The sequence below is a fragment of the Perissodus microlepis genome, chromosome 16, assembly GCF_051167445.1.
Source record: "Perissodus microlepis isolate ML-2025 ecotype Zambia chromosome 16, ASM5116744v1, whole genome shotgun sequence".
NCBI lineage: Eukaryota > Metazoa > Chordata > Actinopteri > Cichliformes > Cichlidae > Perissodus > Perissodus microlepis.
Window position 1 is genome coordinate 15312501 of NC_140476.1, and position 24220 is coordinate 15336720.

The window sequence follows — 24220 nt, forward strand, 5'->3', positions numbered from 1 at the left end:
GCTCTGATTGGTCGTTCGCTTCTCATAGAGCGGTACGTCAGTCCAGTTGCACCACCGCCGTCATGTTTCACCCCCTCCTCAGTCGAACAACGGTGCTTTTTAGGATGCTGGAGCAACGCGGTATCATATCATCAGGACCACAAGTCTGAGTGGGATGGAGACAGTGAGTGAGGTATGTACAACGAGGACGTTTTTCCTCTTTTCCGTGCCAATAAGCAGTGAAAGGTTACGCTTTACTTATCTTGTGGGATGCATTACGCAGGGATGGTTCTACTTTTTAAAATTTCTGCAGTATGAGTGGATTCATCCGTCCTCGCATCATCCGTCCTCGCATCATCTGTCCTTCCACATTTCCGAGCGCTCATCCGCAGGTTTTCGGGTGTCCCCTCTATTGTTGAGCTTTGGTCTTCGCTTTAGTACGTTCCGGTTATACCCGCCTGGGTCTTTAGGGATGCCGTTTGGCGACTTCGGTGCAATCCCAGCTGAGCACTCCCTGATCTCCGTCCTCTTTGGCACGGCTGTCACCTCTGCACTCACTGTTAGAAATGCGTAGTTTGTCCGGGGCAATGAGGACACCAGGCATAGGTAGCCAAGTTACAATGCACCTGAATCAAAGTTTAAACGGATGCATTTATTCAATTTTTATGCGATTTTTTTCTCGACGCTCGCTTGCAAAGAAAATAAATCTTGTTAGAAAATATTAAAATTTTAAAGATGGGCTATATTTGTCGTGACTGATGAATAATATAAGCTTTAGGAAATCGTTTAGATATATGGAAAGAAAAACGTTCTGCTGGATATTTTGCCCAAAATATATAAACCTTTAAATAAATGAAATAAAAGTCGTCTTGTATAATTGTTAGTGTTGTATCATAATTGTTATTTATTATCTGTTGGTAGTAAGTGATGCTCAGTGGATCAGACTTTGGTGTCCAGTGGCAACATCTCCAAAAAGAAGAAAATGGATGCTCTTAAATTTCCCTCACATCACCTTGTGAAAAGACCTCTTTTTAGTGAATTCACATAAGCTGTGTGAGCTTCCTTAAACCTTAATACCTATGCTTAATTTGAGGCTTTACTTAGTCTCCATGGTAATATTGAAATATCATTTTATCACTTATGTAGCAAACAGTCTGATGAGAATAATAGGAAGGCTTAAAGTTTAGAGCCAAGAGACTGCAAGCTCTTCCTAAGAGTTGTGTTTCTTGCTGCATCTGCTGGTTCATTTTAGATCACTAGCTGGATCAAACACTAATCCTCTTTGTGATGCAGCCATATGATGGTTTCCATTGCATGTCCATCTGCCCATACAGCCATTAACGCTCACTGCCAGACTGCCTCTGCGTCTAGCAGCGTCTTGTTGTTTACGTTGTATGCAGCTGATCATGTGCCTATACTTGCTCATATAGGTTCATGTACGTGTCTGTGCTCTGCTTACTCTGACTGCTCTCACTAATCACATTTCTGCAAGGTGTAATTAGTCGCGGGAATCTAAAGCTTTAATCCTTGGTTAAAGTACTGTGTCTTTGCTTAGTCAGTGGTGCTTCCCGTGTTACACTGGGCTTACAATCAGCATTTATTTAGAGCACGTGAGTGCATTTTACATCGAGGCTGTTCTAAATAAATGGCAGCATACAAAGGAGATAATGTCAAGCTGACTCTATTATTGAATAGAAATCATCTGTAAAAATAAGGGCATTGTCATATATTAGATTATTAGTGATTCTCAGTGGTTGGATAAATAGGTATAGTTTAGATAAATGCATTGTATATAAGAAATCTAATTATACATAAAAAGCTATCATGTTTATTATGTTGATCTGTGTAAAAATCACAGTTCTATTCTTGCACGGTAAATTTTAGCCATTCAAAGGGCAACTGAATGAAGTCAGTATTGTATTTACCCATCCAAAACAGCCAGGACTTAGGCTGGCTAATAATAGGCTGACATGTGCACAGCTTATTTTCTTGCTGTATTTGTGCCAGCTCTTTCTCTTCCCTAAAAGCACAGATTGACAGACTCTTTACCAAGAAACGTATAACATTTCCTGGCGTATTTGAGAATAGCTCATTCAATAGGAAACAGCAGTTTTTCCCCATAGTCCAATTAAAACACAAATAATAATAAAGTAATGATCCAAGGAGTAAACAGTAACATGACCACAACCAAAGCAGCCCCATAACATTTAGGAAAAGGTGCTGTAAAGAAATCAATGGCTACCACAGGACCACAATCTATGGATCTAATTTCTTGTGTGTCACTCACTCTGCTACTGTAAATCAGGATGATATACCTGCTTATACAGAGCAAAGTTATGGTTTCATGTACCTAGTATGTTTCTGAGAGTGGCTCTTCCCTATCTTCCTAAGAAATGTAATACTTTTTTGTTGAGATGCTATACCAATAACGTGCATCTTTTACAGTGTGAGCATCTTAGTGGGTGTTTTGTGTGTAAAAGTGAGCCATTACTCTATTAATGACCCTTAGTGAAATTGCACCATGTAAGGAGCATGGAATTGACTGATTGAATTAATGAAAGCAACCACAAGAAGCTTGTGTTTTGAAGTGGTGATCATTTGCACATACTGTGACAACAGTCATAATGATAACAATCAGGGATCTTTGTGGTACTGCGAACTGCTTCTTTACTGACGTGTGTCTTTTGTTCTAAAATATTCTGTTTCTGACAGAATATTTTAGAACAAAAGCTTTTTGTGGCTTTTTGCCACTTTGTTGCTATTTGACTGTGATGACACAGTGTTATCACTGTTGTGCATGTTTTGGGTGGACAGGACTGTTTAAATGTCGCTTCTGGGTCTTAAAAGTGGAAATGCCTAAAAGCTTCTCCTGGACTCCTGTAGTAGCAAAAAAAACCTTCCAGTCGTATAGACGTTTATGGCAAACTCCATTAATAATCATCAAATTGTGTGTTTATACAATTTTTAACATATTTAATGGATCTGTTGATATATTTATTATTTATTATCATGGATTAAATTTGTTCTTCAGCTCTGAAAATTTCAGTGCTCCCTATAATGCTTTCTGGCATACTCTAAAATAGTGTTAAATTTTGATTCTACTTTGATGGCCTTTAATTCGACAATGTTATTGGATGGCAAATAAATTGAGAACATGCTGCGTTGGCAGCAGTAATCTTTTTTCTTTTTTAGGGGTGGACCTTTATTGGCTGTACATCATTATCAGCCAATGATCACTTTCCTGACTGCCAAAAAAACTGGCAACTATCACTGGTTGTGCATTGTATCTCATCAGTTTGCAGTCTGGGGTCGAGATCATAAATGTGCATGATAGAATTTCACTATGCTGTCATTAAAAAAGGGCTGAAAGACTTTAAAACAATTGTATTTCATAATTACTGGAACAAAATGGAAGATACACAACAAGAAGACCAAAACAACCACAAAAAAACCCAAAAACTAAACACATGCAAAAACATCAGTATCAACCAGGGATGCACAGATTGTGAAATTCTGGGATATAAAAATCTGGCTGCTATCCAATGCCAGTACTGATATTTAATTTAGCCTTTTTACTTTGTTTTGTTTTTTCCTTTTTGTGTGTTTTCCCCCCCAAGGAAACAAAGAAATATTTTTTATAAAAAAAAAATAGCTGTGATGTGTCTTAAGGTTCTTTATCACACTTAAAAAAATGTAACCGGCAAAAAAAATGATATAATCAACATTATTGGCCACTGAGTTCAGTTAATGTCATTTTTTTTCTTCCAGGTATACCAATATATCAGTCAACTGGGCCAGTGTCAAGTGATACTGATATTTGGATCTTGTATTAAATTAAAAAATGTAAAATAAATTGTTTTAGCTCAAACCTGCATCCATCGATATCAAATGTGAAATGTGATATACTCTCAGTCAATCCAGAGAATATCTAACGTGACAGATCACCTCCAAATCATATTTACATATTTCTTCCTCTGGTTTGTAGTGTAATTTATCCATGCAGATGATTTTGGTGAGAATGGCCAAGTTTTGGAATTAAAAAGCCCAAAAAACAAATTAAAAAAAAAATCTGTAACAATCCAAAAAAAAAAAAAAAATAGGGATATTTTCTTTCTACCCAACATCATCTGTCAGCCAGAAGAGTGCAGTTAGCTTTCATGGCATCATGAGCACTAACATCTTGTCAGTGGGAGGAATTTGTTTCTGCACAGTAATTCAATTGGTGTGTGGTCTTCCAGGGGAAAAATCTGTTCCTTTAAAGTTTTTATAACATTATCAGTTCTCAGACATATCGAGAAGTACTTGCTTTATTGATGATCAGACAGTGAGCTGCTGCAAGATTAAACAGAAACCAAATCAATCAGCGCAGTAAGAGGCACACAAAAAATTTATATAAGTTCTACAGTTTTATTTTGAAAGTGTCAGGAAAATCCAACCAATAATTTAAATCAGCAAGGCTGTTATGGGGTCTAATATTTAATGATTTGAGGTACTGGATTGTACGGAAGCTGAAAACCTTCAAGAGGTTGCTGCACATCAAGTTAGGCTGAGAGGGAAAAGAAAAATATGAGCCTGGAAAAAAGAGACTTCATAATGCACAGGTTCAGTACCTTTTGAGGTCCAACTTTAAGAAAGGAGAGCTCAGGGAGAAAAGTGAGGGATGGGTGAAAGGATGAAGCAGAGTTTGCATTGATGTGAAGAGATCTGTAGAGAAGGATGGATGAAGGGAAAGGCTGTATGGGTGAAAGAGAAGAATGGGAAGCCCTCCAGTACCTGAATGCTTACAGCACATATTTGCAAAGTGCACAATTTGAAGTACTTTGCAAGTATTTTGCCCTTAACATTCCCAGTAGCCTCTCCTCTTGGGAAAACACCAAAATCATTCATACAAGTTGACCTCTTTAAACTCAGTTTATTAGATGACATTAATAACAATTTTTGTGCTTTTGCGCATTAATAACTGTTTTCAAGAACCCCAGAAGATTTACAGCACTTAACATCCCAATCGCAGAAGCCATGTAATCACTCCTTCCAGCAGTAATAAATCCCAAAACTGTAACATTTTATGTCCTATTTTTGTGTCTATCCTGATCCGTACAGTTATATCAGCTAAAGTAGTTATTCTGCTACTTTTACCACAATAAAATTAATCCTAGGGAAGCAACTATATTAACCATAATAATTGTCTTATATAAAACGAAACAAAAACAAATGCATGTAATTCCTTCTTTGCAGCAATCTGACTATGATTTCTTACTTTGTAAGACACAGCCTGGTACGGTTTCGGTTATGGATGAAAACAACGCTAACATGCATCCATCTATGGTTCGTTTTTTGGCATTGTACTATGACCACTAGATAACATTAGGGTCTCGGCCATGTTTGCTGCGTTTTGGTGGAAGAAGTGTGCAGTACGAAGTGATTTAACAAGTGAGTGATGACACAAAGGTTAGAAAATTACATTTTTACCCAGTGTATCAAACCTAATGTATGCACGGTAAAACCCATTCTCAGATGCTAATCACGACTAAAAACTATTGAAATTTATTAAACATTTACAGGAGTTTTAATGCCAGCAGTGTCAGCTTTGCCTCCTCTACCCAGTGTTGCCAACTTAGCAACTTTGTCGCTATATTTAGCGAGTTTTCAGACCCCCTTAGCGACTGTTTTTCTAAAAAGCGACTAGCAACAAATCTGGCGACTTTTTCTGGTGTTATTGGAGACTTATGACTTTTTGATGTGAAAACGAGTATCGCTCTTCTCAACAAGCAGCGGGTGCTGCCGTGGGCACCTCGCCCGTGCCAAAACCCTCACGGGCAGAGGATAGTCCTCTTTCTTTCTCTCCTACAATGTAGGTTACAATTACATTAGACTGGCCAATTATGCAAATTAGGCGATGACATCATTTTGCGACTTTTAGGACAACCAATAGCGATTTTTCTTACTGAGGAGTTGGCAACACTGCCTCTAGCTGATACACAACTTCACACAGCTCCCTGCAGACAGGCAAGTAGCATTAAGGTAGCGACTAGCAAATATGGTTAATAACAAAAACAATAAAATGAACATGGGAGCTAGGCAGCATGTGCCCTGGCTCTCTACAACTTTATAACAGATAGGGTTAATTCACATGGTAAACCCATTATTTGTTAATAAAATGTGTTGTTTTTCAAATGCTGAAGCTGAGAAAAGTCTAACATTAACTAGACAAAAAAAGTAGCTGTGTAGCTGTCATGGCTACTGAACGGACTCACGCGCAGACAGTTCTTTCTAAGAGACCAAAAGGAGATTTATTTACAACAGGGATCTCTCTCTCTCTACACACACACACACACACACACACACACACAGTGAGTTGGGAGGGGGGGGTCCAGGGCTCCAGGGAGAGGGGGGAATCCACACATACGCTTCCTCTTCCACACAGTCACCGCCACAGCTCCTCCGCACACACGCACTCCTCTTCAGCCGCACTCGCTCCAAAACTCCACACACGCTGCCACACCCGGGCAGGTCCCGTGATTTGGTCCAGAAGAGGGATATCTACACACAGAAGTTAACGTTAGTTCCACAGCAAAATACATACAAGGGATTCTTTTGAAAATGCCGAGAGCACGACCTCAGGAGGTTCAACGTTCCAGCGGTGAGCTGCTCTGTGCCACTGCCTTAAATAGCAGCTGGGGAAATCAGCCAGATCAGCAGCAGGTGGACACAATCACACAGGTGCGTGGGCCAAGAGCGAGAGCCCGTAACGAGCTCCACCCAGGCAGAGAGGAGGAGGAGAGACAAGGAAAACAAAAACAAAAACGAACAACAACAACAAAATCTGTAGCCAGCGTGAGCCAACCAGAGAGACACGGGGACCGTGACAGTAGCTTAAAAACGCTAATTTGATTAGCAATAAAAATGTGGAGCCAAGTCACCAGAAGCACTGCAACACCTCAGACAAACTAAGTAGAAATGTTCATTTTGTTTTTTGGCACAACCTTTTTTTAAGACAAACTTAAAATATTTTCATATTTACACCTTACATTTTTGTTAATATTTATTTTTATATATAGAATTATGCTGTCACTGATATCTTTGTTGTATTGTATTAAATATTTTTTTTAAATGCCTCTTAATTTTATGTCTTTTTTTTTGCCTCGGTCGTATAGAAAAATGGCATGGAGTATTTTCAGGTCAGTGTTTGCTTATGGCTTGTCTAACAGCTAGCAAATACTATTTGTTTTTCGCGGTTGCTGAGATACTTTGTCTTTAGCAAAACAAATCCTACTTATCACCAGAAAATTCCAGCCCAGAGGCAGTGCGGTAGCAGCAATGAAACATAGATTTAGAGGATACAAATTTAAATGCTGATGGTGTTGTTTTTCAGTGGCAATTACAAAGACCAAACAAAATAGATTTCAGAATAAAAAGTTATAGCAAAAATGCTGTTCAATGTCTTTTTAATGCTACAGCTAAACTAGATAAATGCATCACGCAGAAATGTGCCTTAACTTCGTCGTACATTTAAATTTACATTTTTACATTTTAATATAAAACTCCATTATCTTCACTGGACTTTGACTTGTTTTCTGTCTCCAACATAATTGTATTTTATGGTCCTTTATCACATATAGCACTCTCCTGCTTTTCAGCGTCTTGTTAGTGTGTCTCTGCATCCGAATGTTCCCAGCTTTAATCATTCTGATCCTCCTACAGACCTACTGTAATTACTTTTTGTTTTCAATCTTTCAACAAGACTGGAGGAGCCTCTGTGTTTTTTCCCTCTCATTAGTGATATTCTTCTCATTTATGAGAATGCATCAAGAAAAAAAAAAGCCCATCATGATTTGGAATGCAATTCTAGATATTTCCTGTTACTTACATTTTGGATTTGTTTTGTGCTAAAGTTGCACAAATTCCTTAATGACAATATTGGTTGATTTCGTCAAGCTATTTATACAGTAAATTCTGATCTTGCCTTGTTTAGCATACCACATAAAACTTGTGGCGTTAGAATAAATCTGATCAGCGTTTCTTTTACTCTGTTTCATAAGTACAAATACTGAGATAGAAGAATTGGATTTTACTGAGAGGTACAAAGGAACAATTCCAGGCAGTGACTGGTTTTGAGCTAACTTATTAGAGGAATGAGTCTGAACTGGGGCCTGTTCTTGTGTGACTTGATTTCCCCAGTGACCAGCAGACCAAACCATTTTTATTGCCGTGACAAAAAGAGCCATGAACAAGTTCTTTAGGAACCATGACCCTCAAATGACAAAGAAGAAAAGTTCCAAAATCAGCTTTAGCAGTGCTCCTGCAAGTCATATAGCTAGCAAGACTGTTCTAAGGAGCAGAGCATGAGAAGCATTAACAGCCTGTATTTTTAAGCTTACATTAACTGGTGTGCAAATGTTTGTTTTTGGGTGTAGTAATCTAAATCTATTTGCTGGCAGCACATAAAATAAAAACAAAAGCCAAACTAATACAGCCAAGGGAGAAAATACCAGAGCAGAATTAGATTCCTATTGATTTATTAATAATTTCTCATTACTGCCTAAGAAAAAAACATAATGATAAGGTGTGTTATTAATACAAATTAATTAATACTTACTACTGTAAATACTAATAGTGCTACTAATATGTTCCACTACTGTTTGTTGCTCATGGATATTTCCACTACAGTCCATATGCATTAAGATGTTCTGTAGTCAACCATAACTAAGCAGTGTTGTAATCCTTCAGCATATATTCTCTGACTGCCAGTCAGTCTCAGCCACATCCCGGCAGAGCAGCTTCATCGTCTTTAACAGTTTCTGAATTTGTTTCAAATCGGATTTATTTTCCTCGTGCTTCAGCAGTTCACAATCCCTACAAATTTATTCTGAAGTAACAAATTACTATGCACAGAGAGCAATTTTTTTCCTCTCTACAAATAACCCAAATGACCCTTGGAGGGATTGAATAGCCATCCTTATCTACCTTAGACTCTTGAAAGGATAATAGGATGGATACACTACTCAGTGTTCCTTTATCTAGGATACTGTCATAGGAATTTTGTATTCCTTATCAGACATTTTGTCCAATTCCAGTCTTCAGAGATGTGCCCTTTATACAGAGTAGTATAAAGTGGAAAGCAAAGGTTTTGAAGGTCAGATTACTGATTACCGTTGACGATGACGTATAGTTAGTTAGATATTTCTGTCCCTACAAACATCTTCACGGTGAATTGAGAGTTTGTGTATAATTTGATAATCATTCTATGGACTTATGACTGATTTTTTTAGGAATACTTTATAATTCTAATAGTGAGGAGAGCTATGCGGGCAAAATTTCATCCACCTCCGTACTCAGTTAGTGGAGTAAATTTGGTCTGTTTACCAACAGAAACCAGCCACTCCAGACTTATGTTCCTTTATTTAAACTCCAATTGAAGGGACACACTCACACAACACTCAGTGTGATGTGATTGTGCCCAAATCAGCCAGTTAAACATTTACACTCATTACATCCTTTCTAGGGATAATCTCTGGACCTCATCTTGATTTTGCTGGTTCGGTTTACCCTAATTCACCTTACAGAGTAGAATAACAACACAGATTAAACACAAGATAAAGACTGCCTGTGACAGTCACTGTAGGGAGGGAACCCAAATGCAGGACAGACAGGAGGCAGGGTAGAAGTCCAGAATCCAATCTTTAATCCAAAAAACAAACAATGATTATACCTACAGTTCAAATGAAGAACAGGCAAAAGTTAGCGTCAATAAAACTGTTCACACAGTCATAAGCAAAGGGATAATACGTCAGGGAAAACAAAACAACGAAAACATGGAGGTATATAAAGAACACAAGGAATAGAAGTAAAGTCTGGATAACTTGGCTAAAGAAGGAAGGAGATAATCTGTTTAGTTTTAAGTGAACAACAAGATGTATATATATTTACCAGACATCTTGCTAGTACTAGTTTGGAACCCCTTTTGCCTTTGTAGCTGCCCTAAATATTCATGTCATAGATTTAAGGTGCTGGAAGCATTACACAGAGAATATGGTTCATATTGAGATCATAGCATCACACGATTGCTGTAGATTTGCACAATATCTGTGCTGCATATCTATGATGAAAATTTCCCGTTCCACCACATCCCAAAGGTGCTGAAGTGGATTGAGATCTATTGACCGTGGAGATCATTTTATTACAGTGAATTCATTGTAAGTTTGAGAGGATCTGAGTTGTGACATGGCACATTACCATGCTGGAAGCAGCCATCAGAAGATGGGTACACTGTGGTCATAAAGACATGAACACGGTCAGTAACAATACTCAGGTAGGCTGTGGTTTTTAAACTCAAATTCTAGCCCTAAAATCTGAACGTTGTAGTAGTCCATCTACTGCAAGGTTCAACCTGTGCATTTAAAAGATGGTCATCAGCATACTTGGTTGTAACAAGTCATTATTTCAGTTACTTTTGCCTTTCTGGCAGCTTGACGTGCTCGTCTGGCATCACCGATACACTTTCACCTTGAGAACTGCTGCTCGCTGGATATTTTCTCTTTCTCAGACCAATCTCGGTAAACTCTAGAGATGGTCGTCTGGGGAAATCCCAGTAGATGAGCAGTTCTGAAATATTCAGACCCACCTGCCTGGCACCAACAGCCGTGCCATTCATTATTCTTCATTCTGATACTCAACTTGAACTTCAGCAGCTTATTTTGTCCTTGTCTGTATTGTCTAAATGCATTGGGTTGTTGCCATGTGATTGGTTGACCAGATATTTGTGTAAATGAGCAGATGAACAGGTGTATCTAACAAGGTACATTGAGTGTATACTGAGGGGGGTTGATAGGCTAATTGAACTCAGGTGTGACTAATCAGGGCAGGGCATACAATCACAAAGGAGGGGAAAACTAACAAAGACAGGAAGTTAAAGTGACAGAAATACACAAAGGCCAAGAATAACAAAATTAAAGAAGAAATCAATTAAAACCAAGACAATATCGTTCCGTCTAGAGCTAAAACTGCTCATGTGTAGATTGGGTGATTGGTAATAATAATCTGACCTTCCACCAATCAACAAAAGACTGATGTATGCATGCTACTAAGTTTTCCCAAAGTAACTCTGTTCCTCCTCTTAACCTAAAAGTAACCTATTCTAATAGTGTGACTTCCTGAATTACATTTTCTCATTCATTAAAGAATCCAAAATATTCTCTGCTGCCTTTACCCAGGATCATAGCTTTGTACTGTTGCCAAAAGCCAAGAACAAAAAACACCACAGCACATTGTTGCATTGTCAAGTCAGCCAACATTTGAACTGTGATTGTATAACAGCTGGTTGCATAACACCAGAAAGAGTTCAAACTTCATGTCGATAGATTTAATTGGTGTTTTTGCTGCTGTTTTCCAAAAATATAAATGTTCCAACCTTGTATTTAAAGTTATGAGATACCAAAATAGATGCTCTCAGCGGTGTTTGAATTTCATTGGAAATAATGAAGTCTGTCAATCTGTGAAGATAAATTATTTACAGATAAAATGTGAAAATCACAGATTGCTTTGACTGGCTGTGCTTGTCCAAGAAGTTACACAATAAAGGCCTGGCATAAGTGTAAATAAATAATAGCAACATATGATATAATGATAAGTTAACAGCCAGGTAAATGTTCTCTGCTCATTTATACATTTTAGCTCATTCAAGGTGCATGAGCAGGTTAAAACAAAATGATCCAGTTTGAGAAATTCTCCAGGCACTGAAAGCTCAAAGTGACAAAGATCTGTTTGGTTGTTGACCTTGACTGACGAGCATTTGTGTCTTAAAACATGAACTGAATTCTGACAGCAACCTTGCTTTATCCATATTTATATTGGTGTCATTCAGGGCCCTGTGTGCCAACATGGCAAGTAGACAAAAGAAAGCTGCCCACAAGTGCACAACGCAGAGCCTTTCAGAGAGTGAATAGGTGGTTTCTGGAGGTCTCAACTAGTTAATATTCCAACTATATACAGTATTAATTCAGCTATATAGTGAAATACCGCAGTAAACTAGAAATAATTGATCCAGAGCTGCTACTACAAAAACTATGAGCTTCCTGTGATCTCAGTGCCATTCTTCCCTCTGAGGGCACAGAGTAATGGAACAGCCTGTGAAGGTGACACTAAACCTGCACCTTTCACCAATCAGTGTGCAGCCTGCTTGGAACTGATATTTCCAAGAATCCCCAGACAATTAATGAAGTGGAGCCTTGATGGTGACTGCAGACCTCTAAGTCCCACATCATACAGTATAATGTGCTTTGTTGTACAAGTTGAGGTGTGTCATAAACATATATATCCTAAAGCCTTAGAGCTGTCATTGTAGTGGTTGCTTGAAAAGGGGGCTTCTAGCTTTGAGTTAAAGAGAGCAATTTTAGTCAAAGGAATCAAGCATATGATCTTTCCCTTCAAGTTTTTCAAGCACTTCTTCTTCCAGCATGCCCGTGGAGAACTGCAAGGAAGCTAGTGTTTTATTTTTTTTAGCTTTTCCTTCATACAAACTTTTTCCTTCATCAACTCAGTAGATGATACATTTTTGAACAAGGTAATGACGCCCCCCGAGTTTTTGTAAAAGTCACTTATTCAGGAGGCATTCTCCCTCGGAGGGCAGTTAGGTGGGGAACATGTATTCGGTGATATTATTTTATATTCAGTGACAGTAATAAGAGGTGTTGCATTTGAAAAAAAAAGGAACAAATCCCCCGACAAATTAAAATCGTCTGTTATCACTTTGCTGGGGAGATATTGGATGATAGTGTCATGTGGGGGAAACTCTATGTTATGTTTTCTGTCTGCTTACAGCAAGTTGAACCATACTAGACCAGGATTAAATATCTGCTCCTGAAGGATATTTGAAAGCTGAAATGAGGTACAGAATATATGCCAGGACTGAAAGGAAGAATATGAAACAGAAAGAAAAAAAATATTATTATTATTATTTTAAACTCTAGCCTCCAGCCAAATGAAAATTTATTTTGTAAACAGGATATTTTTGAGTTGAATATAGCTTTGCAGCTGTGGTGGGGCATGATTGCCTGGCCAGCCTGGGGTGCTGTAAAAGCCTTTCCTCCAGCCCAGTCACTTACTGTAGGCAGCAGGAAAAACAACTTTGACAGATCAAAGAAGTATTCATTAACATATTCAGCACATTAACATAGAAAAAGCATGTGTAAGTCTCAGACCACTTGGCAAAGTCACTTTAAAAGCTGTTTGACATAGTCAAAGTCATATAAACGAAGTGGGTAAACTGTATTAAAATACACATTTTTTCCCTTAGTCACACAAACAAAAATCAAATTTGCCCTTACTTACAAGAAAAAAGTGACATGACAGTGTTCAAATAAATGTATATCTCATGAGTCCAAAACATATCCCAGTCAAATCCTTGGGGGGTTCGACTGTTTTTGGGAACTTTTTTTTAATATTTGAATATTTTCTGGTTGAATTTTCAGTTTGATTCGTAATATGTTTATATTATCATCTTTATGTGTGTCTTTAGCATTCCTATTTGCTGTCACTATTTTTTTTTAACAAGAGTATTAGTTTCCTTAAGTTTTCCCTTCATGTCTTCCTTTCGTTTTTATTTCATCATGTTAAGTTTACTATTGTGTTTGAGTCCCTTTTTAGCGGTTTCCTGATTTAGTTTGGTGGTTAGTTGTCTCGTGTGTTATGCATTTAGTCTTACTTCTCCACTTCGTTATCCTAATTAGTTTAGCCCGTGCCTAGTTCCCCAGCTGTGTCTAATTCCCTCATTAGCCCTCAGTGTATCTGTGTGTGTCTATATAGCCCTAGTTTCCCTTTGTCTCAGTATTATTTTCCCACTATTAACACATTCTTCTGTTTTCCTGCCATTGAGTGTGTGGATCTCGGATTTCTGTTTATGCTCTTTACCATTACACATAAAGAAAGGTTGTTTTTTTGTGTGTGTTTCCTGACACTGAGGTAGAACAAGTCAATTGTTATATAAGTGGAAATGCCAGTCTTTCAGGTTGCCGAATGCTGCTAATAAATAATGCTTAGTATATGGTCTTTAAGAAAACAGTTATTTCCCTGCAGAAATATTCAGTGGCCAAAGAGGGTCATACTTGTTTATTATTATTTTTTACTGATCAGAAGTTAAGATTTCATTGTTTTTATTTTGAAGCCTCTGGGCATGTCATTAAAAAAAAAACCTAAGATTTACAGCTGACAAGTCTCACTTTAGTGTTTATGTAATGGGAGTTAGACCTTTTCAGCTGTCTTAAACAATAACAACACCAGCGATAACAATAAATATAGTCATTTTACTTCAGTGTTTTAGGCACTGTACTTAGCAGTGGTGCCAGCTGTGCATTGAGAATGTCAATGTCATCCCAGTGCATTCAGGGGATTTAGTCATAGGCACATCAAAGCAAAAAATATTATGTTGTGTGAAGCAGTAGGTAAGAAGCATCCAAAAGTCACCTTGGTTGGAAAATAAAACACTTTCTGAGCAACTGAATAGCTCCAGCTTATTAGCTTACTAGTTTGCATTAGTTTATTTCTTCATGCTTATGTAAAATATACAAGATGTATCATGAAAATGATAATGAGGCCAGTCCAGAGCCACAGCTATGAAGATTGACTCAACTATTTATACACTGACTTCTTAAACCATAGAGCAGAATTCACAACATGCTATTAATTGTGTGATAAATCCATAAACATTACAATTTTACATTTAATTAGACATTACACTAATATTCTTTCAGGGACTAGTGCGCTCTTGTTATCCTTGTTTTTATCCCTTTTCCATCCATTTGCTTTGGAGGTTTTATTAAGTGTCAGGGGTATGAAACTAGAGGTCATCACTTTAATTTGTACTCTGAGGTTTGGGTTGTTTTTGTGTGTGTGTGTGTGTGGGGGGGGTTAATGTAAGGTTTTTATATTGGGTTTATATAATTCTATTGTTTCCAAAACACAAGTCATGACCATTCGATCTGTGCAAAATGTTATCAAGCAGCAATGAGACTATTTTCCTAGTTTAGTCTGGTAGCTCCATTTGAAATCCTCCAAATATATCCTGCACCATATTTTGTGGGGGCTTTTTAAATTTTTATAGAATAGGTAGAAACCACCATAAAAAGAGAACTTACTAACAGGACCAACTGATACTGTAAAAACATGTTCATGAAGTTAGCAGCCAATCAAAAGCAAGCTGGCTTAAACGGACTAAGAAGGAACTAAAAAAAAAAAAAGCTTGTTTGATATATTGGGTGAATTTAGGGGCTACACATGGCTCAGTGTAAGATTATAAGATTAATTTGAACTGTGAATCATTCAGATCTACTCTAGGAGAGCCCAAGAATAAAAATGTGCTGAACATGAGCAAAACGGTTCCATTTAATGAATAGTAAGTTTTGATACATACTTGAAATAAGTATTAGTAGCCATACAGTAAAAATTGTTCTCCTAAGGACCACATGGAGAACATGTTGCCCAGCTCACCTATAATAAGCACATCCCCAGGGATAATATTATGGAAAGAAATATGCATTCACCTGCCACTGCCTCCTCATTAGCCAGGCCCTGTCTGCCCACGAGGTCATGCTGCTATGTAGCGCTGGGTCGAGGGAAGGAAAAGCAAAAGTCTTGAAGCGAGTCAGAGTGAACGTTAAGAAATACTGCAAACAAATTGTTAAAAAAACAGCAACAAAAACAAAACAATCTAATAAATTATACCTCAATTAAAAGCCAGGGATTTGGAAAATAATTCATTTTAAATGAAAGGTTGGAGCAGCCAAGAGAAGTACTAATGAATTTAAATTAATTACAGTGCATTTACTAATCTGAAAAATGAAGGCTGTTTAATTTTTTTTCCTGGTGCTGTGCTGTATTTCTTAATGCTTTGCATTTGTTTGTCGGAGCACATTTCACCAGCTCCTTTGGATTAAAATTGACAAAACGTGGGCGTACGTAGCCCACATTATGTTCCTCCTTGTTTCAGGGCACCTTTTCTTGTGAATGTCCCCTCACTAATGATGTCTGACAGGGACAGGTTGAAAGATAAAAGTTAATCACTCTGTGTCCAAGTGCTTAAAGACCCAAATCCTTTCTGCAGTGCCATCCTTTGTATTTCAGGAGAGTACCTGCAGTACCTCCCCATTTCCCTGCGTAATTGGTTTGTAGAAGGGGAAACGTTTCACGACAAAGTGTAGATAGAGAATGTTTTGATGTGTTTGTAATGACTTCAGAGTTGCACAGGGTTTGCTCTCTAGAATAACAACTCATTTCTAATTTCTTATTCAATAATTTTTCAAACAGGCCTGCAACTACTGGGACTAATTATGGATTGGTTGCTGTCCTTTTGGATTTCACTGCTTAAGGCTGTCATCTTGCTTTTTGTTTGACAACAGTATATTAAACCTAAGATGTTAAATCTTACATTTGTTTGTTACACCTCTATAAATTATGGCAAATATGGGAGAAGACTGCAGCGGACAGTGAAATAGAACATTTCTCATATAGCATGAAGGACTCTAGAAAGCAAGTATATGAAATGTTTTTTTAACTGGATCAGTGGTGGAAAATGACTCAATTCTACACCCCTATTTTAGAGCATTCATTCAATAACACAGTGTAAATGATTTTTAACTTCACTCAGAAAAATAAAGGTGCCAACTGGAACCAAAAGTGGTTCTTTAGACTGATGCCATAGAGGAACCTTTTTTGGTGCCACAAAGAACCTTTCAAACAATGGTTCTTTGAAGAACCATTTCTTTCAGTGGTTCATTGAAGAACCTTTAAAGGTGCCCCAAAGAACCATCAAGAAATGGTTCTTTGGGGCACCTTTAATGGTTTTTCAAAGAACCTTTTTAAAAATGGTTCTTTAAAGAACCATTTTTAAAAAGATCCTTCAAATGGTTCTTTAAAAAAACCATTTTAAAGAACCTTTTTTGAGTGGTTCTTTAAAAAACCATTTTAAATCTTTCAAAATAAAATGTATCATAAATTGAATTTGAGTAGGGTAAAATAAATACGAGCACAGCATAGACATATATTAATGGTTTATTGTCATTTTGTAGTTACCAAAAGACAAAAAGGCATTTTAACCCTCAGCACAACATCACTACTAATACATGTCACATATTAGTGTTTTAAACAGTAATAATTAAATATATTTGCTATACTATAAATAAATATATATAAATATTATATCTACAGATAATACATGTATTGTTTAATTAATTAATTAATTAAAAACATCAGAAAGTGATAAAACACATTAGAAATAGCAATAGCTTCATAACAGACCAATAAATCAACACATTTTCATCAGCAGATGCTTGCATGTTCAATAAAAATATTTCAACAACAAGTTTATGATTAAAATGATCAATGAACTTCAGCCTTACGCTATGTAATGTACGTTTCATGTTGTACTCATGGTCCTTTGTTAGTCCAGTTTAGGATAATGTCTCTGACGTATGTATCATATCAAATATATTTCATATCAAAACAAGCCCACACCTGCAGTTGTTTCAGTTTTTCACTGGTGTTTCCTGTCAGCTGGTCAACCTCACTCAGGCGGACATCCATATCAGCCAACCAAACGACAAGTTCCTCCCTTTGTGCTTCAAATCCCTCCCACTCTGAGACAAGGAGCTGAAAGAGAGAGAAAAGAGTCAATTATAAAGAAGAGAGAAAAGTGAAACCCTCCTCAGAAGGTCTGACTCGCATACCTGCAGTTGACCTGTGATGGACCAGTTTGACGTTCACGTCATCCCTCGCCGATGCCAACAGCCGAGTCTGCAGGGTGCCCTGGAAGAGCTGAGTTAATGTTCGACTCCTCCTGGTCAGGCTCTCCAGCTGGATGATCCGTGGTCTCCCCTCTCGCCGTTGCCTCTGAACACAGAAACACAAATTGCATCTGAAGCAGGAGGTGCAGATTTTTTGTGCTATTCTTTTCTAAATCCAGGCTAGATCACGTGGAGGTATTTGGAAAACTTTTTTGGCCAGCGGACGACTGTTGTCTTGCAGAAAGTCAAATCAAACATATGCGATACACAATCAATTCACAAGAACACATTATAAAAAACAAGTCCAGTTCTTGCCTGAGTTCAAATTAATTCTGCATCAAAACAGGGTAAAACGAGTGTTTGCAGCAAATGTGAGCACAAAGCCTCACTTTGTACAAGCCTGCTATTAAAGTTCTCCTCTATGCAGACGACTTTCCTGTTTTCAAGGCACAACTTGGATCTGCTGTACAAATCTTTTGGATACACACTAAATGAAACAATAGTGTGCATGACTCCAGATTCTGATCCCTCATCCTAATATGGTCCCAACATAGCAACAGCAATAAAGAAAATGTTGAGGCTTCAAAATACAAAGTCCATAAACCAATGGCTGACATGGGTTTTATCATAAGGGTGATAAATATACAGATTTCAGTCTGTCTTAGAGATTTGATGTTCATTTACCTGCAGATGCACTATACGTACCTGCTCCATGGTTTTTCACAACATTTTGCACATCACTATTTAATACAGGAAGTAGGTGAACTAAAACAAGTCATCTTTCTTTGTGAGAGGACCATATTAATGAAACAAACCTCAATGACATCATAGGGATCCCTAAAGATGCTCCTGCTGCTTCTCTTCCTCCTCATCCTAAGCTTCCTTCTCCTTGTCCTCGCCTTCCATCCAATTGTAATTCAACCTAATTGTGTTTCTCCCCCTCCTCTTCCTCATTTTGTTGGAGCTGTGAACACAATGTGAATCTGGATTAATTTGTGCAAACAAGAAAAATCTACAGCTTTTTGGTCAGAGGTGCTCTTGTGATTTAAGCCGGGTAGAGTAGATTTATGTGTTGATGCTACCTGCTTCAGCTCTGGCTGCTGAGTGATATTTACACCCTGGCTGGATTACAAACTTTAACCATGTGCTGAACTTTGGCCCAGCGTTGATACCTCTTGTTAGTATAACGACCTCTTCTTAGCTTGTATGTATGATGTATGATGGTGGATAAATGAAATATACAAAGAAAATTTAACTATATTACAAAAGAACATCTATCTTGGAAACATCAAATGACCAGAGCTTAACTTGTCAACTAGTCCGAAAATAAGTTATACAGGAACAGTCAAAGACACACCTTCTCATGTCACATTTCTATTCATTTCTATATTAGACAATAAAGAGTTATCTAATCTAATTATTCATTCAAAACACTTATGCATAGCTGTATTTTATACAGCTCATACAGAATTCAAAGTACAGGTTCATGTGAGTATTTAATGTACGGCTCAGATCTACAGAATTTCAGAGTTTCTAGAGCAGACACAGAGCTCACATCACAACAAGCTTCAGGCGCCATTTTAGTGACTTTAACAATATATTAAATTTTAATTTCGGTCTAGCTGACATTAGGTTATGTACGCAGCACGCAATTGAACCACATATTTTAGAAGCCAAAGGTTCAAATTAGCTGGGAGCACCTTCACTTAATTATAACAGTGGTTTTGTTAGGAAAACAGTTTCTGTATACCGGATACTAAATTGCGCTGACGTCAACGGCTAACGTATCTAGCTAATCGCTACTGTTAGCACAACATTAACAGCAAGCTACAATGACGAGTAACAAAAACAAAACAGTAATAAGGTTTTAATGAAAATGTTTTACCTTTTCCAACAGTCCCAGAATCCAGAGCTTCAAAGTCCAGCAGGTACTGAAGACTGTTATCCGCCTCGCTGTCACCGTCCGTGAGAAAGAGTTTTTTTTCCCCGAAAGGTCAAGGCCTGCCGCTCGCGCACTCTGTCTGCGCATGCGCATCCCAACGACTGACCCCCTCCGTCCGCTCCCGGGAGGTTATCGTATGACGTGTTCTGACGTCACTCTCTCTCTCCCTGTATTTATTTGGCTCGAAACACATATTAACAAATTGCTCAGTGATGAACAACTACTCAGATCATTTACCTAAGCAGTGTGCTTTGTCAAAACAAAGTGTGTGTTCATTACACTGACATTGCTGGGTGGTTTGTAAAGTTTACAATAACTAGTATTATCATTATGCTATATTTTCAAAAATATATAATAATCTCAAAAGTAATGCCTTGGAGTAGAAAATAGTAATACTTTATTAAAATTTAAAACTAAAGTACAGTATTTGAATGTGTGTATTGTGTCTACTCAATACACACATTCAAATACTGTACTTTAGTTTACTGTACACAAAGAAAACACACAGTATAATTCACAGCCTCGTTATAGTGAATAAATATTTATGCCATTTACACCATCAAACTTAGATAGCTAAGGATGAAGAACCTTTTGTTCTTTAAAGAACCATTTGTAATAGCTGAAGAACCATCCACAAAATAAAAAGGTTCTTTGACGTATGATGGTTCTTTAAAGAACCATGAAGACATCTGAAGAACCATTTAAGAACCATAATTTTTCTGAGTGTTGTTGGATCCTTGGACTAGTTGGACCACGCATTCCCTCAACCTGACATTAGCAATCAGGCTGAGACATCATAGCAAGTTCACAACTAGCTTTCTAAGTTCAAACATGTTGTTTTTCTGCACCTTCACTTAAAGGGGGTGGCATTGACACCATTTGGCTAATCACAATTCTGGATAGTGAATACTGCTGATTTTTCAGAGGAAGCTGAAACTACTGAGAGAAAAAATATAAAGGGGATAAACACACATTACACATGGAAATAAACACACTTGCTACAGACAAAACAGCGGTGTAAGTGTCTGTGTTTGACTGTGTGTAAGAAGAAAAGGCTGGAAGGCTGGAAAAAATGCTGACCATGTAAGTTGACAGATTTTTCAATATGATGAGTCTATCATTAATGCACGGATGAATTATAATCAGTATTTCATTGAACTGATCTTTAAAAGACAGTTTTCCTTTCTATTCTTTCAGCTGCATCCTTGGTGGTGTTTTAATGATCTGTGAGCAAAGAAGGAATAAATGTAAAAAAATAGAATTCAAATGTAAGATTGGTCTACGTGCAAATTTGGAACGAGCTGAACAAGTACAAATTGGTGCTCTGTTCTTAATGCTTATAAAACAGATGACAGCCAACAGGGAGGGGAAAAAAGGAATAAATATGCATTTAAGAATCTAATTCATTACTGATGTTCATTTAAGAAAGACAAAGAGTTGAGATACTATTAAAAATTTCAGACCCTGGTAGGGGGATCTTTTACAGAAATGCTATTCCCCAAAGAACTAATTGGTCAGTAGGCAGTGATTTCACATCGGTTGATCTCTAATCTGGAGCAGGTTATGTCTGCAGCGTAGGTTACCATGGCGATGTACCCTGGTAAGAAGTGAACGGCCTTCATAGTACAGAAATGTTAACCCTGAAGTTACCTGGATGAGACACAATCCTGCTTCATAGTACACGCTCAGATGGGCCAAACCAACTGATATCTCCAGCTGAGTTTTCCCTGATACCTTCAGGGACGTCTTGGAAAACAGAGTTCAGGGGCCATCACATCAGCAAATAGCATTCTCCCAAACATTCAGGTATTGTTCCCTTGGAGTTTTTCTACATCAGCTAGCTCAGCGAAGAGTAATGTGATTCCACAGTAATTTACAGAGCTTTTGTTGACTCTCTCAAGTGCACTGACTTGTGAAGCGCTAAATTTAATCACAGAACAGAAAAGCAGTCTATCAGCAATGTGTTTTTCAGATTTTTATAAAATGGCTGTAAAAAGTGCTAAACTGTTCAAACAGCAAACATCTACTGTATATAGTAATTCACGCGATGCAGAAATACTTCCAGGTATCAGCTGAAGGTTAAAAATAAATTACTGGTCCTTTCATACAGAGTTTCAGTTATTGGGTTTGATTGATAGTGTCAGTACTCTTGCTGCAATCCATCATATGGATTGCACATAGTTTTGTTGCTCACATTATATGCCATGCATCCAGTAATGCCTCTGTGTGATTTATTGCTCTTATGTAAGGTCTGTCAGGAGATCCTTAGTTTTATTTGAAGTGGAAACAATGAGCATATACTGAAATTTAGAAAAGAGTTTCTACCTTTAAATCTTAGAAGACTGTATATAAAAACGTCGGTTCAGTGGTGCTGGGAGTGTGCTGTACTTTATTTTAAGAATTAAGAGGTGAACAAAGTGTTCAGTGTTCAGTTTGCAACTGGCCTGTATTTGACAGTTTCACTGTAGTTTGGCCTTGAAAAATCATGAAAAATCATGAAAAAACAGTCCCCTCAAAACACGAGCTGATTTTCTTTTTCTTCTTTTATTTGTATTTGCCTATTCTGTGCGAGCACTTACTTACTTTTTTCCATTTCGCAGCCCAGACACACCGCTTTTAATGAAAAGTGTGACATACAAGGGTGGAGAACTGACAGTCTGATGTTGAAATGTCCCAGAAAACGCTGCTGTTATTAATCTCTATTTCACACATTGCTGCATACACAGCAGAGCATATATTTTCTATTTTTCACACCACATATAGAAACACTGCATTCAGTATGAGCTTCGATTTAGCGTGGTGTGTTGTTGTGAAGATTTTCTGCTGCGTCTTGCACATTCTCTTCACTGTAATCTGTCTCATCGCTGAATTACAGTAAAACTGCCAAGACATAATTACAGACAGTAACTATGATGAATCCAACTCTGTAATTACTCTGCAGTTCAATTTCACTCATCACTGACTGTCACTAACAATTACTATCCTCATTTTGAGACATTTAGAGATTTGGACAATGTAGGTGTGTGCTCTTTGGGATTATTTGTATAATCATAACTTACTTCAGAATTGTTTTGTCAACTCATGTTTTCTTTTTTTTGAAACAGAAGTCATGCCGAGTGCAGATTCATCTGTAGATGTCATAATGGGTTTATAAATAGCGTAATTTGAAGTCATCTGTTTAAATAATATACATTTTTGCTAAATAGAAGTAGATCCAATTTAAAAAACTAAAGTAAATTTAACACTATGATGAAGTGCTCTTTCTTGTACTTATTTTTTGTTGTATCACTATGTATTTTCTGTCACGGGCAGAGCTTGTAAGCAATGTACAGTAGATGAGGGCACCAGTGTTTGTTTGAGGAGATCCACCTCAATCAGAAGGGAGGTCATGTTCCTGTTGACGGTGATGATCAAACTCCAGGAAGCCCAGACAGAGAGGGGTATTGTGGCTTTCTTTTGAGCACATTGACCCTTCTTGGATAACCCTGTCACGTCATGATAAAATGCAGTTTTTTACTACAGGATTGTTCGCAGAGCTTTTACTACAAACAGATACATGGGACACATTGATCCGTCTTTGTGAAGGAGGCTGTTTGGTCTGTGGTAAAAGTAACTGACAGCCTTGTTTTTGGAGCCTGTAGCAGAGTTTACAGTATGAGTACAGGAGTTTTAGTTTGATGTTAATGCTTATATGCCAAGGCCAAGTTGGGGTGGCTGTAGTTCAGGCTGTAGAGCAGCTGCTGATTGGAAGGTTGGTGGTTCGATTCCTGGCTCCCCCAGTTTGCATACCAAATATCCTTTGGCAAGATACTAACCCCGACTTGCTCTCCGATGCATCCATCGGAGTATGAATGCATATGAATGACAGAAAGCACTGAAAGTATAGATAACAGTGCTTGTGTGAATGGGTGTGTATGGGTGAATGCGGCGTGTTGTATAGACCGCTTTGAGTACTCCAGGAGAGTAGAAAACGCTATATAAGAATCAGTCCATTTACCAAGTTGTTGACACGTTAACATCAGAAGAAACAAAACCAAAAGCATCAATATAGCAACATTAAACATCGTGATGGGACTACTTAGGCTGTGGTGGAGTTTCCCTACTACATGCAGCAGTGCCTTAATTCTTCATATCATCAATTCAACAAGGTGCTGGAAGCATTCCTCAGAGATTTGGGGCCATATGACATGATGGCATGACACAGTTGTTGCAGATTTCTCAGCTGAATATCCATGACGAAGCTCTGCCATTTCACCAAATCACATCCCAAAGGATCTCTATTGGAATGAGATCTGGTGACTGTAGAGGCCATCTGAGTACAATGAACTCACTGTCATTTCAACAAACCACTTTGAGATCATCTGAGCTTTGTGACTTGGTGCATTATCTTGCTGGAAGCAGCCATCAGAAGATGCGTACGCTGTGTCCGTAAAGGCATGGACATGGTCTAATATTCCAGAAGGCTGTGGTGCTCAGCTGGTTCTAATGGGCCCAAAGCGTGTCAAGAAAATGTCCCCCATGCCATTAC

General features: G+C 37.9%; 1 protein-coding gene across 1 annotated transcript in view; it reads left to right on the forward strand.

Annotated features, from left to right (window-relative positions):
- The first annotated feature begins 62 nt into the window (after positions 1-62).
- Positions 63-24220, forward strand: part of b3galt1b (UDP-Gal:betaGlcNAc beta 1,3-galactosyltransferase, polypeptide 1b) — a 60662-nt gene continuing 36504 nt past the window's right edge. Inside the window, exon 1 of the mRNA XM_084907847.1 lies at positions 63-172. The gene's annotated coding sequence lies outside the window, so the exon portion shown is untranslated. The remainder of the gene's footprint in view (positions 173-24220) is intronic.